Raw genomic sequence first — 17173 nt, 5'->3', positions numbered from 1 at the left:
GAATGGAGGACGTCACCCAAGAGCAGGATTAGCAAGATTATACTTACCTTGAAAGGAAGATATTAGAAGGTTAATATTAGTAGAAGACTGCGTGGAGTTAGCTAGAGTACATATAGCTTCCTATGTAGGTAACAGTGAATAAATCTTATGAAGAGGTAGTAGAGCAGCAGTAGAAGACGGGGAAACCTAAAAGCCAAATGAAATTAAAAGCTAAAAATAAGAGGTAGGAATATCTGACTGGCAAGAGAAGGCTTTGCATGGCAGATTCCTAAAGATAGTTTAAGGAAATAGTAATAGTGAGACATGGTAATGGTTGCAGAAAGGAAAGCTGAAAAGAGAGACAGAAAGTTTGTTAGTCGCAACACGAGATCAAGCATTGAGGACTAATGGGGAAAAGGCCAGGTAGATTCCCAATGTAGGTTATGTACATCAAAATAGGAAAGTGTTACTCATAGAGTAAGCGAATGTAGCATGCTGTCACAGAAAAAATACAAGAAAAGACATGACAACCTAAGAAGAGTAATCCACTGGGAGTTATACAGAAAGCTAGGATTTGATCATACTGATAAGTAGTATGAACATGAACCTAGTAAAGTGCTGAAGAGTAAGAAATATAGATTGAGGGATTTTAACATTCAGACTGACAGAGTAATAGAAGCTAGAAAGCCTGATTTAGTAAAAGTAAACAAAGAGAATAGAAAGTTCCAGGTAATAGACTTTGCAGTCGTAAATGGTGAGAAAGTCAATATGAGAGGTAAAGAGAAAATAGCAAAGTACCAGGACCTAGCCATTGAGATACTGAGGCTATGGAAAGTGCGGGTAAAATTTATCCCAGTAGTTATAGGTGCATTAGGAACTATCCCAAACAGATTTGAACTGATGAATAGAGGAAATAGGCATAAAATTTAGTTTAGTGCAGCTCCAGAAAACAGTATTATTAGGGACAGCCAGAATACTTAAGAAGGTTCTTAGCATCTAAGATTATTGTAGCCCGATGTTAGGAATTTTTCTTTTCTATCAGTTTAAACTATTGTGCGTATATGAAATAAAGATAATAATGGTTTCAGATTTTGCTTCAAGTGCAGAAATTTGGCGGGAAGGGATGAGTCAATCACATCTACCCCGGTTGTCAACTGGTACTTATTTTATCGACACCGAAAAGATGGAAGGTAAAGTCGACCTCGGCGGAATTTGAACTCAGAACGTAGCGACGGGCGAAATATCGCTAAGCATTTCGTCCAGTGCGCTAACGATTCTGTCGGCTCGCCGCCTTATTATTATAATAATAATAATAATAATAATAATAATAATAATAATAATAATAATAATAATAATAATAATAATAATAATGGTTTCAAATTTTGCCACAAGAGCAGCAAATTTGGAGGTAGAGATGAGTCGATTTACATCGACCCTAGTTTTCAACTGGTACTTATTTTATTGACCCTGAAAGAATGAAAGTTAAAGTCGGCGGAATTTGAACTCAGAATGTAGCGACGGGCGAAATGCCACTAAGCATTTCGTACGGCGCGCTAACAATTCTGCCAGCTTGCCGCCTTGATAATAATAATAATAATAATAATAATAACAATAATAATAATAATAATAATAATAATAATAATAATAATAATAATAATAATAATAATAATAATAATAATAACAACAACAAGAGTACACAGAGAGCGCAAACCTCCACCAAGGCAAAACATCCTCTCAACGATTAGCCAGAGATGATTTTTTAAATGTGAATAACTGAAATAAACTCGACTGCTCTCACAAACGAGAATACTAAAAATGAATCCGATCGCTCTCAAAAATTAAGTAAAAAAACAGGAAAAAGAAATCCAAATTGTTGTTCGGTACCGGATCGATCCCAAAATCTAATCAGCTCGTGCCACTCTCGAGGCCAAGCATCTCTGAAAGTTCCATCCGATACCATCCGGCGGTTCTTGAGATATTTTATCCACAGATAAACAAACAAACACGACTGAAAACAATACCTCCCCCTTCGCTAAGGCGGAGGAAATAATAATAATAATAATAATAATAATAATAATAATAATAATAATAATAATAATAATAAAAATAAATAATAGCTTTACATTTTGGCACATGATCATCAGTTTTAGGGTTAGGGTTAAGTCTATTACATCGATCTCAATGCTTGATTGCTAAGTTATTTATCGATCCCGAAAGGATGAAATGTAATATTGACTTCTATGGTATTTGAACTCAGAACGTAAAACCGGAAGAAACGCCACTAATTGACAGGTACTACTTTATCTTATCAGCTCGGGAAAAATGAAAGACAAAGTCCGTCTCCCCGGGATTTCAATTCCGGATTTAAAGAACTGGAAGATCTATCTAATGCTATTTAATTCGATGCTGTATCGATTCTACCAAAGAAGTCACTGTCTTTCTTGAAATGCATCGTCCATATTTTCTTTTATTTGAGCTCACTCTTATTGACAAACTACTTGTAACCCAATATGCTTGCGAAGCATGAAATCAAGTTGTTATAGCTGGTGATGGTGGTGATGGTGGTGATGCTGGTGGTGTCGATTCTGTTCTGTATGTTTATAATGTGCTTGTGGACAGCTTTCTCTATTTGAATTAATATTTTCAACACTTTTATTTATTTACTTATTGTTTCTAGTGTGCATTTTCAAGCTCTCTCTGTGTTTATTTTAATTTCAGATTGTATTATTTTAAAATTCATATTCATGTTTCAGCATAAAGTGGGTTTCTGTTTGCTTGAGTTTTTCAGGGAAATGTTACTACCACTGTGACGGCTACTGCTTCCTGTTACTTCTTAGGCGGTTGTCTTGCAAAACAAACAGTAAAAGCCAAACTGTTGTTTACCAAAAACATATAGATACTTAAATGAGTTTAAGGACCAAATTTCTCCCCGCTCAGATGATAAGGCAGACCATCAAGCAATCCAAAATACTTGTTTTTGAACAAATAGAACAAGGATGCATATCTTTTTTCCTAACATAATATAGCTAAATAAACATTGTTTCTATACGCAAGCAGTGCCATAGATATAAGTTTGCTTAAACAGTATTATCATTATTGTTGTTGTTGTTGTTGTTGTTGTCGTCATCAGCATCATCAACAACATTAAGGTGGCGAGCTGGCAGAAACGTCAGTACGCCATTTCATCTGTCTTTACGGTCTCAATTCATTTTCTACTGAGGTCGATTATACCTTTTATCTTTCCGAGGTCGATAGAAATAAGTACCAGCAGAGCACTGACGTCGATATATTCGACTTAACCCTACCCACCAAATTTTTGGCCTTGTGCCAAAATTTGAAACCATTACTACTACTACTACTACTACTACTACTACTACTACTACTACTACTACTACTACTACTACTACTACTACTACTATTATTATTTTTTTTTAAATTATTTTTATTAATATTATTATTATTATTATTATTATTATTATTATTATTATTATTATTCACAGTGTAGGTAAAAATGCACTGGAGTCTTTAATCATCTGTCCAATCACAAGGATCTCAAACAGATAATATTTCCCTTAAGATGTGCACTGTACCCAATAAGGCTGCTTTTTGCAAGACATCAGTCTTGCATGGGATTTCCATTTGCCTTAAGCATTCTTGAAGTTTCAATGGGATTGACCCCATCGCTCTGATCACCACTGGTATCACTTTCAGATTACTCTCTCGCATTCCATACAGTCTTGCCATTTCCACTTTCAGTTCGGAGTACTTGGGGATTTTTTTCAACCTCTTTACTCACAGCATTCATGTCATTTGATATGGCTACATCAATGATATGACAGCATTTGTCTCTCTCATTCAATATGACAATATCCGGCCGACGGTGTTTAATTACACGATCCTTCTGAAAATCATAGTCCCAGAGTATCGTTACCTTTCTATCCTCCTGCATAACTTTACTTGGTACATGCTCATACCAGTTCTCTGTTACTTCATACTGGTATTTACGGCATAGGAACCAATGAAGATGTACGCACATTTTATCGTGGCGGCATCTATATTCTTTTTGAGCAAGGCTCTCACATCCACTTACCAAGTGGGTCACATTTTCCACACTGTTTCCACAGAGTCTGTATTTCCTGGTGTCAGAAGATATATAGAAGCTATACTTCACTGATTTGGTAGCGAGAGCCTGGTCATGTGCAGCAATGATCAAATTTTCGGTGGTACGCTTCAAATCACCTCGCTCAAATCATGCCCACGATGCTGTATAATCCTTAACGTTCTGTGTATTCCTTTCAAACTGTCCATGCATTCTCATTTCAAGATCTTTTCTCTTCTCCTCAGCTCTTTGGTTAAACTCTTCCTTGCCCATCATTTCATCTGCATTTACACTCATATCTTTCGCTGCATATTGCAGCAGGTCTTCATCAATATTTATCAAATAATCGGCAAGTGTTCTCCTTTCACTCCTCATACAATGGTCTATACTAATTAGTCCTCTGTCACCATTGTTTCTTTTCATATACTGTCTGTTTACGTGTGCTTTAGGGTGTAGCACCCCATGTAGCGTCATCAACTTTCTCGTCCTTCTATCCAGTGTTGATATTTCCTCTTTCGTCCATTTGAGGATGGACGCACTATATCTGACCACTGTAACTGCCCAGATATTCATTGCGGTAATCAAATTTTTGGCATTCAGGTTGGATTTCAACACTATTTTCACCCTTTTTTGATACACCTCGCTGACCTTGACTTTCCTTTCTCTGTGTAGAATGTCATCCAGCTCCAAAATCCCTAAGTATATATACCCACTACTGTCGGGTTCACCCATGGTCTCCTCTGATGGTAACCGCAATCCTCTGCAGGCTGCTTTCTTCCCTCTTCTCATATTAAGTACTGAGCATTCGGTAATCTCAAAAATCCTTACCGATGTCCTACCATGTTTGTTTGATATTTTTTTACAATGCCTCAGTACTGTTTTATTGTTTTATCGATGACCAGGTGATCCTTGGTACCCTAAGAACTCTTCCTACATCTTTTTTGTTCCCTTGGTAGTATTTCTTCTTGTGCCAAGAAGATATATGTCTTCGCCGCACATATTCCAATTAGTATCTTCCAGATTATGTTTAGGCATGCTATGGGACGGTAGTTTCCCACAATATTCCCCTTTCTTCTATCTTTCATTATAAGTGTTGTCCTCCCAGTCACCATTCACGCAGGGACTGTGCCTTTCTGGACACACCCATTCAATTGAACTGCTAGTCTTTCATGCACCGCGTGGCATCTCTTCAGCCAAAAGCCATCAATCCCATCTTTCCAGTTAGGCACTGTACCCACTTGTTTTTTCATGTCACCCGGTCACCCTTTCTTCTGACAATATTCCTTGGTTTCTTTCCTCCTTGTAATTCTGTCTTGATAGTTCCTATCCACATTGTTTCCCTTTTATGCACCACATTGTTTTCCCATAATCCGCTTCAGAACTCCTTGGCTTGATTTGCATCAGGAGCAACATTTTCCCTATTGTCTCCTTCTAACGTTCGGAAGAATTGCTTCGGGTTATTTTTGAACAACCTGTTCTCCTCGAACTGCAAAATGATACGAAAGCTAAAATTAAAATAAAAACATTACAGCCTTTATCTCAGTAATTGCTTCAACACCACATTTCTTGTGAAAACCCTACCAGTAATGAGTTCACCTTGTTTTGGATGGTCTGTTTCAGTATTAATTAATTCTTTCATTCTTCTTCTCGATGTTCTCTCTCTTTCGATTTCCCTCGTTTGTGCTGCTTCCTCTTCCGTTTCATTCTGTTGCCTTTGCGATGCTTCATTCTTAGATATTCTTAGATACTGCTGCTTGCTCTTCTCTTTCGTCGTGGCGCTTCGTGCTGGTCTCTCTCTCTCTCTCTCTCTCTCTCTCTCTCTCTCTCTCTCTTTGGATATTTCTTCTTTGTGCAATTAGGTGCTCCTTTTCATTTTGACGTTTTCAAACCTGTCTTCTTGCGTCTTGCGTCTTGCGCTCGTTTCACTTCTTGTGATTGATTTAATAACTTTAATGTATTGTTTAATCTTCTTGCGTTCAGTTCTTCCTGAGTGAGACTGGCTGTTCTTCATCTTTGTCTCTCTCTGGCTAACTGTCGCCTTCTGTCTGATTCATTCTCCATAACAGGTGGATGAGTGTATTTAATACAACGGAACACAAACTTCAAAGCAAATGAGTATATTAGTGTGTGTGTGTGTACGTTAGTTTGTTTATGTTTGTATACGTAACCATACAAAGTCCAAAATCACGCAGGATTACATTAACAACATACACACAGAGAACTTATTTGTTTCCAGCAACGTCTACGCGTTCTCTATCTCGGCCTGTCTGTCTGTCTGTCTCTGTCACTCTCTTTACCGCCTGAAACGGAAAAAAGATCTTGAAGACAAACTTCACCGCCTTGGCAAAATCCTTCATTCATAAATATTTACAAACATCGCTGTATCAGTAGGTATTTGTAAATATTTATAATTACCTTCCTTTTAATATTTAGCTTTCTTTAAACGGACAATATTATCAAGCTTTCTTTCAATAGACGATATTTTAATTCTATGACTTAAAAGTTATTACTTATTTACTTATCTTATATTCTATTAACTTTGTAACTTTTTAAGCATAAAAAACTTCCAGAACAGCCAAACATCCATAGAGATACAGAAAAAATGATTTTGAGGTGAAAAAATCTTATTTACTTATCTTATATATTGTTATTAATGTTTACCAGAAAAAATCAGCGTTAATCGAATAAAAATGCAAATGTTATTGTTGAGAGAGTGAGAGAAATAGAGAGAGAGAGTAAGTGAAAAAGAGATGGAGAGAAATAGAGAGAGAATGAAAAAGAGAAAGAGAAACAGAGAGAGAGAGAGTGAGAGAGAGAGTGAATGAAAAAGTGAGTGAGAGAGAGAGTGAATGAAAAAGTGAGTGAGAGACAGAGTGTGTATGTGCGCGTCTGTAGAGAGAGAGAGATTGAGAGAAAGAGAGAGAGAGAGTGAGTGAAAAAGAGATGGAGAGAAATAGAGAGAGAGTGAGTGAAAAAGAGATGGAGAGAAATAGAGAGAGAGTGAGTGAAAAAGAGAGAGAGAAATAGGGAGAGAGTAAGTGAGAGTGAGTGAAAAAGTGAGTGTCAGAAAGAGAGTGTGTATGTGCGCGTCTGTAGAGAGAGAGAGAGAGAGAGAGAGAGTGAGAGAAAGAGAGAGAGGCAGCATTCATCAATAAAGTTAAAAGAGAGAGAGAGCGAGAGGCGCTTTTTGATATCACTCCCTCTCTCATTGTTATTACCATTTCGACTTTGGACAAACTTACAAACAAGCTCATTATTAGAATAGATTATCCATTGTCTTTGCACAGCTTCTAACGCTGGGGATGACTACGATGTCAGTTGTTCACTACCAGTGAACTAAGGTAACACCCCTTATTTTTCTAGCACCATCCAGAATATTCGAGCGGTTCCAAGCAATACTGGAGCTCCACACTTATTGCATCCCCTATTGACTTTTGTTTTGTAGTTGTACAAGTTAACTCCAAGTCTCACCCAGAGACCTCAAGAGACAACAAGTTAGAAGTTCAAGATGGTATCATGCCTAGGGTGTCATATATTTGGTTTGCACATAGTATTGCTCTAGAGAATGTTTAAGAAAACATAAGAAAATTATAAGTTCGTTTTAAAATTTGAGATTACATAGACAGTATATTTTACCTCGGATATGGGCAGTTCCCATGAGCACTATCTTTTGAATTTCTGCCATTTTGGGGTTTCCTGGTATCTGAGCAAGGTAGGAATCAGCCCCTTTATTATCATAATAATAATAATAATAATAATAATAATAATAATAATAATAATAATAATAATTATTATTATTATTATTATTATTATTATTATTATTATTATTATTATTATTATTATTATTATTATTATTATTATTATTATTATTATTATTATTATTATTATTATCATTATTATTATTATTATGATCAGTCAAAACGAAGAGCGCGATTTTAGATGTTTTATTTTTTGAACAACATTTCGACAGAACGTCTGTCTTTCTCAAGTTCAAACCAAAAGGTGATTGAAAATTCAAAATTTCAGAAACCAAACGTAAACTATGAACGTGAGTAATCAGCGTCCATACGTTGATAGAATGACATCATCAGCTTTTGTCAGTTTTTTAATAAGCAGAAAGAAAGAAAGAAAAAGGAAGACGACAGAAAAAGAAAAGAAAAAGAGAGAAAGAAGAATATTCAATCAAACAGTTTTGTATAAATTTGATGATATTCTCCTGTCATCTTATTCATTCCTCCAGGGCGTGATGTCAATAACCCGCAAACATATTTCTCCTCATACATTCTGAGAAGTGAAAGTGGGGTACATTCAGGATATTTTTTGAGAATGTGCACTTTCAAATCTTCTTCAAAATTGCAGCCGCTTGAGAAGCGGTCAAATAAAAGTGTTCCAACAAATTTGCTCTGTAGATTATTGAGGTTTGTGTTAGAAAGTAACACAATGAAGTTTAGACAAAGATTCTACCACCAGACGAAGGGTTGCGCCATGGGTACCCCCATGGCAGTTAATTTCGCTAATGTTTTTATGACAAATTTTGAGACAAAGTTACTGAAGACATTCAAATCCCTTCATGGTCATGAACCAATACTCTGGTTACGGTTCATTGACGACGTGTTTTTTGTCTGGGAAGGATCACAGGATAGTTTAATGGACTTCTTGCATTTCTGTGATTGTTTTGCTAGAAACTATGGCTTTAAGTCCAATATAAAATTTACGTCTAGTTTTTCAAAAACTAGCGTTGAATTTTTGGACACGAAAGTCAAGTTTTCTGGAGGCAGAATAATGACAGAGTTATTTTGCAAGCCAACGTCATCCCACATATATCTCCACCGCCGCTCCGATCATCCACATCATCTTATTCGGTCAAATCCGAAATCCCAATTTTTGAGGATAAAACGGATTTGCACTGACATAGGGGATTACTGGAAACATGCAAATGCTTTTGTATGTCATTACGTTATACGAGGTTACAGTGAATCACGTTTAAAGGAAATAGCAAGTGAAATAGCTAAGATTAACAAAGATAGTAAAACCTACACGCTTAATCTTAGCAAACAAAATACAACAGATTACAGAATTCCTTTAGTGATTAACTGGCACCGACGTTTCGCTGGCATTTCAAAAGTGTTGCATGAAAGTTACCAACATGTGGTGAAAAAATATCCCAGTTTCAAACAAACATTTCCTCAGCCGCCCATTGTAGCCTTTCGACGGAATAAGAACATAAAAGAATTATTGACCTCTATATCTGACTCCAAGAAAACGAACATTGGAGTATCTACACGCTGTACCTTAAAGAACAGCCGCAAGAGAGGTAAGCCCTGTTCATTGTGCAACAACATGAGTGAAGTGAATACCCTCAAAAATCATAATAGAAATGTTATGATTTATACAGAAGGGGGAACCTGCAAAGATTCCCATTTAGTGTACGGTGCAGAATACACGAAACATAACTTGATTTATGTTGGTTGTACAACGGAACAATTAAACAAAAGGTTTAATGGGCACAGATTCGACGTCAGGCACAAGAACAGTAGTTCAACAGAACTTGCTGAACATTTCGTTTCAAGCGGCTGCAATTTTGAAGAAGATTTGAAAGTGCACATTCTCAAAAAATATCCTGAATGTACCCCACTTTCACTTCTCAGAATGTATGAGGAGAAATATGTTTGCGGGTTATTGACATCACGCCCTGGAGGAATGAATAAGATGACAGGAGAATATCATCAAATTTATACAAAACTGTTTGATTGAATATTCTTCTTTCTCTCTTTTTCTTTTCTTTTTCTGTCGTCTTCCTTTTTCTTTCTTTCTTTCTGCTTATTAAAAAACTGACAAAAGCTGATGATGTCATTCTATCAACGTATGGACGCTGATTACTCACGTTCATAGTTTACGTTTGGTTTCTGAAATTTTGAATTTTCAATCACCTTTTGGTTTGAACTTGAGAAAGACAGACGTTCTGTCGAAATGTTGTTCAAAAAATAAAACATCTAAAATCGCGCTCTTCGTTTTGACTATTTACCTTCGTGAAGAGTTACGTCAATCCTTTTTTTTAAAATATTATTATTAGTATTGTTCAGTACTTTTATTTTTATAACGTGCTTTCACTTCACTACCGAGCGCAGCTCCGTGCGCCTAGGGTATGTGCTGTGGTTTGCTGTGGTGCTCTTATGTTTACTGTATTGAAAGTGTTTTGCGTAGAATGTGTGCAGTACCCAGTAGTGCAATTTTCTGTATGTTATATATATTTGTATGTCCTGATATTTTTGTTATGTATTTGTCTGAATATTTTTTTATTATACCTAAGGCACCTACTATGATAGGAATTGTTTCTGTTTTTAGATTCCACATTCGAGTTATCTCTATTTCCAGGTCTTTGTATTTTGAAAGTTTTTCCATTTCTTTTAGAGAAACGTTGTCATCTGCTGGTATTGATACATCAATTAGAAAGCATTTTATTATTATTATTATTATTATTATTATTATTATTATTATTATTATTATTATTATTATTATTATTATATTATTCAGTAGTTTTATTATTATAGCGTGCTTTCACTTCACTACTGAGCGCAGCTCTGTGTGCCTTGGGTATGTGCTGTGGTTTGCTGTGATGCTCTTATGGCTACTGTCTTGAAAGTGTTTTGCGTTATTGTTGTTGTTATTATTATTATTATTATTATTATTATTATTGTTATTATTATTATTATTATTATTATTAGTTGCTGTTGTTGTTGTTACTGTTTTATGCTGCTTTTTATAACGACCCTTCAAATCACTCGTAAGCTTGGTTGTTTTAACTGTGTTTTAAAAAACTATCCCCTAGTGCTTTTGCTGTTTTATTGCTAAAGTGATCAGGTAACTAAGGAAATGGACAGATTCGGTTTTCTTTTCTTGTGACAGAATTTGGCAAGTTTCTTTCTGAAAATTAACTATCAAAAATACAATAAAAACATGGCGCCTAAATTTTCAACAGGATACTGTATGTAGGGTGGTAAATAGCATTTGGAACAGCAATTTCGACTCTGCTTTTTCTATTTTAAGCCAAAGCAACATCGCCATCAACAATGCCGACAGAAACATCAACAACAATAACAGCAATTACAACGACAAAATGGGCGGCAACGATGACACTATGGCATTACCATCATTAACCCCACTGCAATAAATAGCAGCAACCGCAAGAACAACATTGATGATGAGAACGATGAAAATAAAAACAGTTAACTGTAGCAACAACTTATCTGCCAATACTGCACACACAGCCCTCACTCCTACTGCTACCACCTCCTACATCGCTACTACTGCTAGCATTTACATTAACATTAACACCATTAATAACGCTAACACTGCGGATAGCAAATCAAATGTTAATAAATCCGCTGACGCAGTTCGAGTGCAAGAATTAATTTATCTCACGTCGCAGGATTTGAAAAATACCAAATATTTCCTGACCAAAAATGCAAGAACAGTCACTTTAAGCACACAACAACAGAGTCGGAAGGACAAAGACAGAACAAAACGTATTGTATAAAGGTGGTAAAAGTGGAGTAAACGACACCAAATTAAATTGAAAAGTGCCTTGAATCTGTTGGGGGCTACTGGCCCTCCCACGATTACGACGATGAGGGTCCGGTCAATTGAACAGCCTACTCGTAAAATTAGTGCGCAAGGAGTTGAGCACTCCACAAGCACGTGTACTCTTTACGCAGTTCTCAGAGAAAGATTCAGCATGACAGAATGTGACTAGGCTAGTCCTTTGAAAAACAGTTACAACTCATTTTTTCCAGCTGACTGGACTAGAGCAGCGTGAAATCAAGTGTCTGTTCAAGGACACAACACGTCACTGGGTATCGAACTCACGACTTTACAATCGTGAGCCGAATATCATTACCACTTGGCCACATGCCTTCTCAGTGTACTAAAGTATATGCCACCCAAGGGAAAAGGTTCGGCACGGTACAAGCGAGATTTCCGATTAAGAACGAAGCAGAAAACATTCGGTAACATTCCTAAATAGTGATGAACTTGCCGAGAAACTATGCTGAAGAGTGGTAAAAATATATCGATGGTGAATGTGCCACAGAAAGATATATTTGTTGGCTAATATCGTTTTACTTGATAACGAAGAAAAAGGAGGATTATATTGCAACTCCCATCCTGCAAAGGAGAAATTAGTCGGGCGCAGGGATGTGGCAATAGATCCCAACAGATCAAGATGGTATGGGTGCTATCCCTGATCTGATCCATGTGTTAGATGCCTTAAAAGTGTTCGTGACAGTTGGGGCAGAAAGATAAGGTGTCATTTATGCGGTGACGCAAACCATCTGAAGACAGAAATGTCCACAGCAAAAGAGAAAATGGAAAACCCTCTCCATTACCACAGAAGCAACAATAACATCAATAACAGCGTGTCATCACAGCAATATCATTGAGTGGAGCAGCAACCCAAACGAATGCAACACAGAGCCTTTATGACAATAAAAACATCGCCAATATCAGAATCCTCCAACTCCAATACAATACAACGAGACATAGCCTACACCCTACAGATCACTCAGGTATGTAATACAATGAGGGCGATAGAAATGAAAACTAGAAAACTGTCCCTGTAAAAAGGTAGATTTGAAAGGAGGAAAATAGTCTAGTGTATAACATCAACACCAACTCCACTGCAACAACAGTACAATACCAATATTTCAGTCACTATAACAAATAATTGTGTGCACATATATGCATATCTTGTTGGCATCCTTTTGTCTCGGGAGGCAATGGAGTTGCACATAAACTAATCCAGTCTGGTTTTCACATTTCATGTCCTCTCCAGTTTCCTCTCCAGTTTTGCGCAGGCCTGGGCCAGATGTAAGAAAATTCTGGGTAGCCCAATCATTAGGATTCCTCTCTCGACCTTGCTGATGTAGTCCAAAGGAGTGCAGAGCATTACGTTTGGCATATTTCCGGATTTGGCGCGCAGGGACGAAGACTTTTGAATCTTACCATAAATATAATCAACAGAACCGTGTACACGTGCTCCATTCGTGGGGAACAACTAGAATGCGATTCTGAGAATTATGTTTATTTAGCGGCCTATACTGATGAGAAACAGATATTTTCGATAAGAAAATATCAATTTCGAAACTAGTTTATAGGTAACTGTACATATTTATGTAACTTTCGCTTGTCTTGACCGTATACGCTTTTGTTACTTCGCTAAATTTCCTTTGAGAACAATTCGGTCTTAGTAGATCTTCTTCTAGCACATTAACAGTCCACCTAGTGGTCTCCTTTATATATACATGTAAATATATATATATATATATATATATATATATATATATATATATATATATATATATATATATATATATATACCGGAGTAAGCACATGAACTGTGCAATATATATGTATGTATGTATGTATGTATGTATGTATGTATGTATGTATGTATGTATAAGGACTATAACAATTTGTTTGCAACGTGATATTTAATAAGTCACGATGTAACAGTAAAGAGGTTTACACAGAACACATCCACCCATCTTCCCCCATCTTCACTATTCTTAATATAATTACTGCATAATTATTATATTCCACAATGTAATAACCTGATATTTCAATAGCTGAATCATTATCCCAATCTTATCAGCTCCTGTGTTTATATAAGAATTCATAGATAAAAGCTACATTGTAAGTAAACGGAGTAGTTTTCCATAACGGAAAAATCTGCTTCTTATCACTCTTTGATATGGCCTAGTTCTTATTATTGAGATTTGTTATTTCCTAGCTGAACAACGTTATGAATGAGATTCACATCTACTCAAACTGGAATTGATCGGGGTCCCCGAGGAACCCTTATATGGTGAGTCAACCTTCAATAATATAATGGTAACGTCTCCCTCAGATCATCTGAAAAATATACAAAGGTATACTAAATAATATATTATAAGACATTCATTTTGAAAAAGGAGGTTGTTCACGATCAAAGTGTCTTTCATTGCAACTATCCTCGATTATTGTTGACTTGGAAGTTAAAAAATCCTGAATACTGTAACCAGAGTTTGTGGTGCACATTTTTTTCGTTTCTCATAATGATTACAACGTAAACTTTAGAAGAAATGCGAACGTCACAAAAATGAAACCAAAATAATTTCGTCTTCTTAATGGACACATTTTAACTCGACTAAAAACATTCCCCAAGACGGTGCCCCAGCATGACCGCAGTCAATGACTGAAACAAGTAAAAGATAAATTATGAAACTATAAGAATATCAACAACAATGACAAAACTAACAGTGTAAGGTTGGCAGTCACCTCGCTTCATGGCTCTCAACAATAGGCATTGGATGACCATGTCCTGTATCCATAATTTGTCTTGATGCATGAATAATAATGATAATATACATGTATAGCTATTACCTTTCTATGTACGTGTGTGTGCACGCGTGTGTACACACAAATATGCACACACACACACACATGCACTCGGGTGGGAGGAATGAGTACTCAATACAAGGTAAATGAAGAAGCAAATATTCTTTTCTACTCGAGGCCCAAGACCCGAAAATTTTGGGAAGGGGACCAGTCGATTAGATCGACCCCAGTACGCAACTGGTACTTAATTTATCGACCCCCGAAAGGATGAAAGGCAAAGTCGACCTCGGCGGAATTTGAACTCAGAGCGTGAAGACAGACGAAATACCGCTAACGTTTCTTATTTCTTTATTGCCCACAAGAGGCTAGAAATAGAGGGGACAAACAAGGACAGACAAAGGGATTAAGTCGATTACATCGATCCCAGTGCGTAACTGGTACTTAATTTATCGACTCCGAAAGGATGAAAGGTAAAGTAGACCTCGGCAGAATTTGAAATCAGAACGTAACGGCAGACAAAATACCGCTAAGCATTTCGCCCGGCATGCTAACGTTTCTTATTTCTTTATTGCCCACAAGGGGCTAAACATAGAGGGAACAAACAAGGACAGACAAAGGGATTAAGTCGATTACATCGATCCCAGTGCGTAACTTGTACTTAATTTATCGACTCCGAAAGGACGAAAGGTAAAGTAGACCTCGGCGGAATTTGAACTCAGGACGTCAAGACAGACGAAATACCGCTAAGCATTTCGCCCGGCGTGCTAACGTTTCTGCCAGCTCGCAGCCTTCCAGGCTAACGTTTCTCAATTTTTTTATTATCCATAACGACATACATAGAAGGGACAGCACAATGAAATCGAATGATCTTACAAGAAATGCGATTGGGGTCATTTTTAAAATTCCAGAAAATATATAATACGGATGATGATAGGACTCAATAAGACATAACAGATGGAGGCGGGATTATAACTGACCCCACGAACCCCGCCTTACCACTGACCTGAGTTTTTAAACCATATCGCATTCATGTAGAGCCTTTCATGCCCAACATGGAGAACTTGGAGAAGCAAGTATTTTTAATAGAATGTATGTTGACTTTCAAGAAATCAAGGTTTCCGTGCAGACGGCAGTCAGCAAGTATTCGACCTGAACTTAAATCACAAATGGCGCTCCAGTTTAGGCAAGTGCATTACGAAATCCCGGATTACAAGTGACGTTGAGGTTATCGATGTAGTTTTTCTTACATGGATGCATATGGAGGAATAATCATTCGGAGATTGCAATGCTAGCTGTTTTACTTTTTGCTGAACCAGCATATATGTTTTTGTACTTAAAACGAATATACTGGTAAAAAAAAAAAAGAAACGAAGAAAATAATATGAGGAAATAGAGATTTTGATAATGGAAAAAAGAACGTCATGAAACAAAAAAATAGACAAGCTTAAATAGAAAGATATTAAAGATAATATAAAGAATCCAAGGAAACAGAAAAATAAAGAAAGCAAGAATGAATTTATTTCTAACAATTAATGAATAGAAGTTCTGTATGCCTGTACATGTTCCCAAGATCTGAGTCAACGTAGAGTCTCATTTAGTGCAGACTTCTCGTTTTCCTAAAACGAATTTATCGAATGCTTCGTATTCAGCATTCAAATATGTCTCTAATATTAGTGAGTTATTTTTCGGCTTTGCTTATACTGCATTCTTATGCCATTTATAGAAGGTTTATACGCTTTAACTCGTCAAATGATATCGCATTTCAAAACATTCGCTTGTAAAGACCAGATGTTATTTGATTGCAAATACACACGCACACACACTCATACACACACATACAGACACACACTAACACACAAGAAACCCACGCACTCATTCCTTCACTCCCGTATATACTTGCAGTGTTATCCCGCTTAACGCCAACCTGTTTAGTGCTGGTTCGCTTCAATAGCTTAATGATATAACCCTACTGTCTCTAATTCGTAAGAAATTGATTCACACTCACGCTTATCCATACACACGCAAAAAATATTTAACACCATTTTTATCACCACAGCTTCAGTTGAAAAATCCTGCAAATCCGATTGCTGAATATTTATCTAAATTACCGACAAAAAACGTAACCTAATGGATATAGAAGTGTACGTATTGCAGCGACTGGAATGAACCGAATGTCGATTTGTAGACGAGTTCACATCCACGATCAGAAGCATCGTGAAAAATACTTCTGCATCCTCATGGTAATCAGTTGTGGTGAATCATTCGAGGAGCAAATGTTTGGAAAAATATAGAAGATGCTAATTCCTCTATTCACGGATAACTGGATGCAACGGTATAGATTAACTAAATTAATTGCGTAACGTATCTGCCGATAAGATTAAGGGTTATACGTATGTTTGTTAAACGTGTTAATGTAATAAATCTAATTACAATTTCATCCACAAATACGCTGTGGCAATTATCATTCATTCATTCTTCTTCTTCTTCTTCTTCTTCTTCTTCTTCTTCTTCTTCTTCTTCTTCTTCTTCTTCTTCTTCTTCTTCTTCTTCTTCTTCTTCTTCTTCTTCTTCTTCTTCTTCTTCTTCTTCTTCTTCTTCTTCTTCTTCTTCTTCCTCCTTCTGCTGCTGTTTGTTGTTGTTGTTACTATTATTATTTTTATTATTATTATTATTATTATTATTATTATTATTATTATTATCATTATTATTATTATCATTATT

The 17173-nt window shown here is 36.4% G+C and overlaps 1 long non-coding RNA gene across 1 annotated transcript; it reads left to right on the top strand.

The window, feature by feature from the left end:
* The first annotated feature begins 6968 nt into the window (after positions 1 to 6968).
* Positions 6969 to 16897, top strand: LOC128250137 (uncharacterized). Its single transcript, XR_008266263.2, has 2 exons — positions 6969 to 7790; positions 16509 to 16897. It is a non-coding gene; the product is annotated as an uncharacterized LOC128250137 (long non-coding RNA).
* The last annotated feature ends 276 nt before the right edge of the window (positions 16898 to 17173 follow it).

The sequence above is a fragment of the Octopus bimaculoides genome, chromosome 19, assembly GCF_046866305.1.
Source record: "Octopus bimaculoides isolate indiv1 chromosome 19, ASM4686630v1, whole genome shotgun sequence".
In the NCBI taxonomy this organism is placed as follows: domain Eukaryota; kingdom Metazoa; phylum Mollusca; class Cephalopoda; order Octopoda; family Octopodidae; genus Octopus; species Octopus bimaculoides.
The sequence above is the reverse complement of the archived record's forward strand: the minus strand, read 5'-3'. Positions and strand labels throughout refer to the sequence as shown.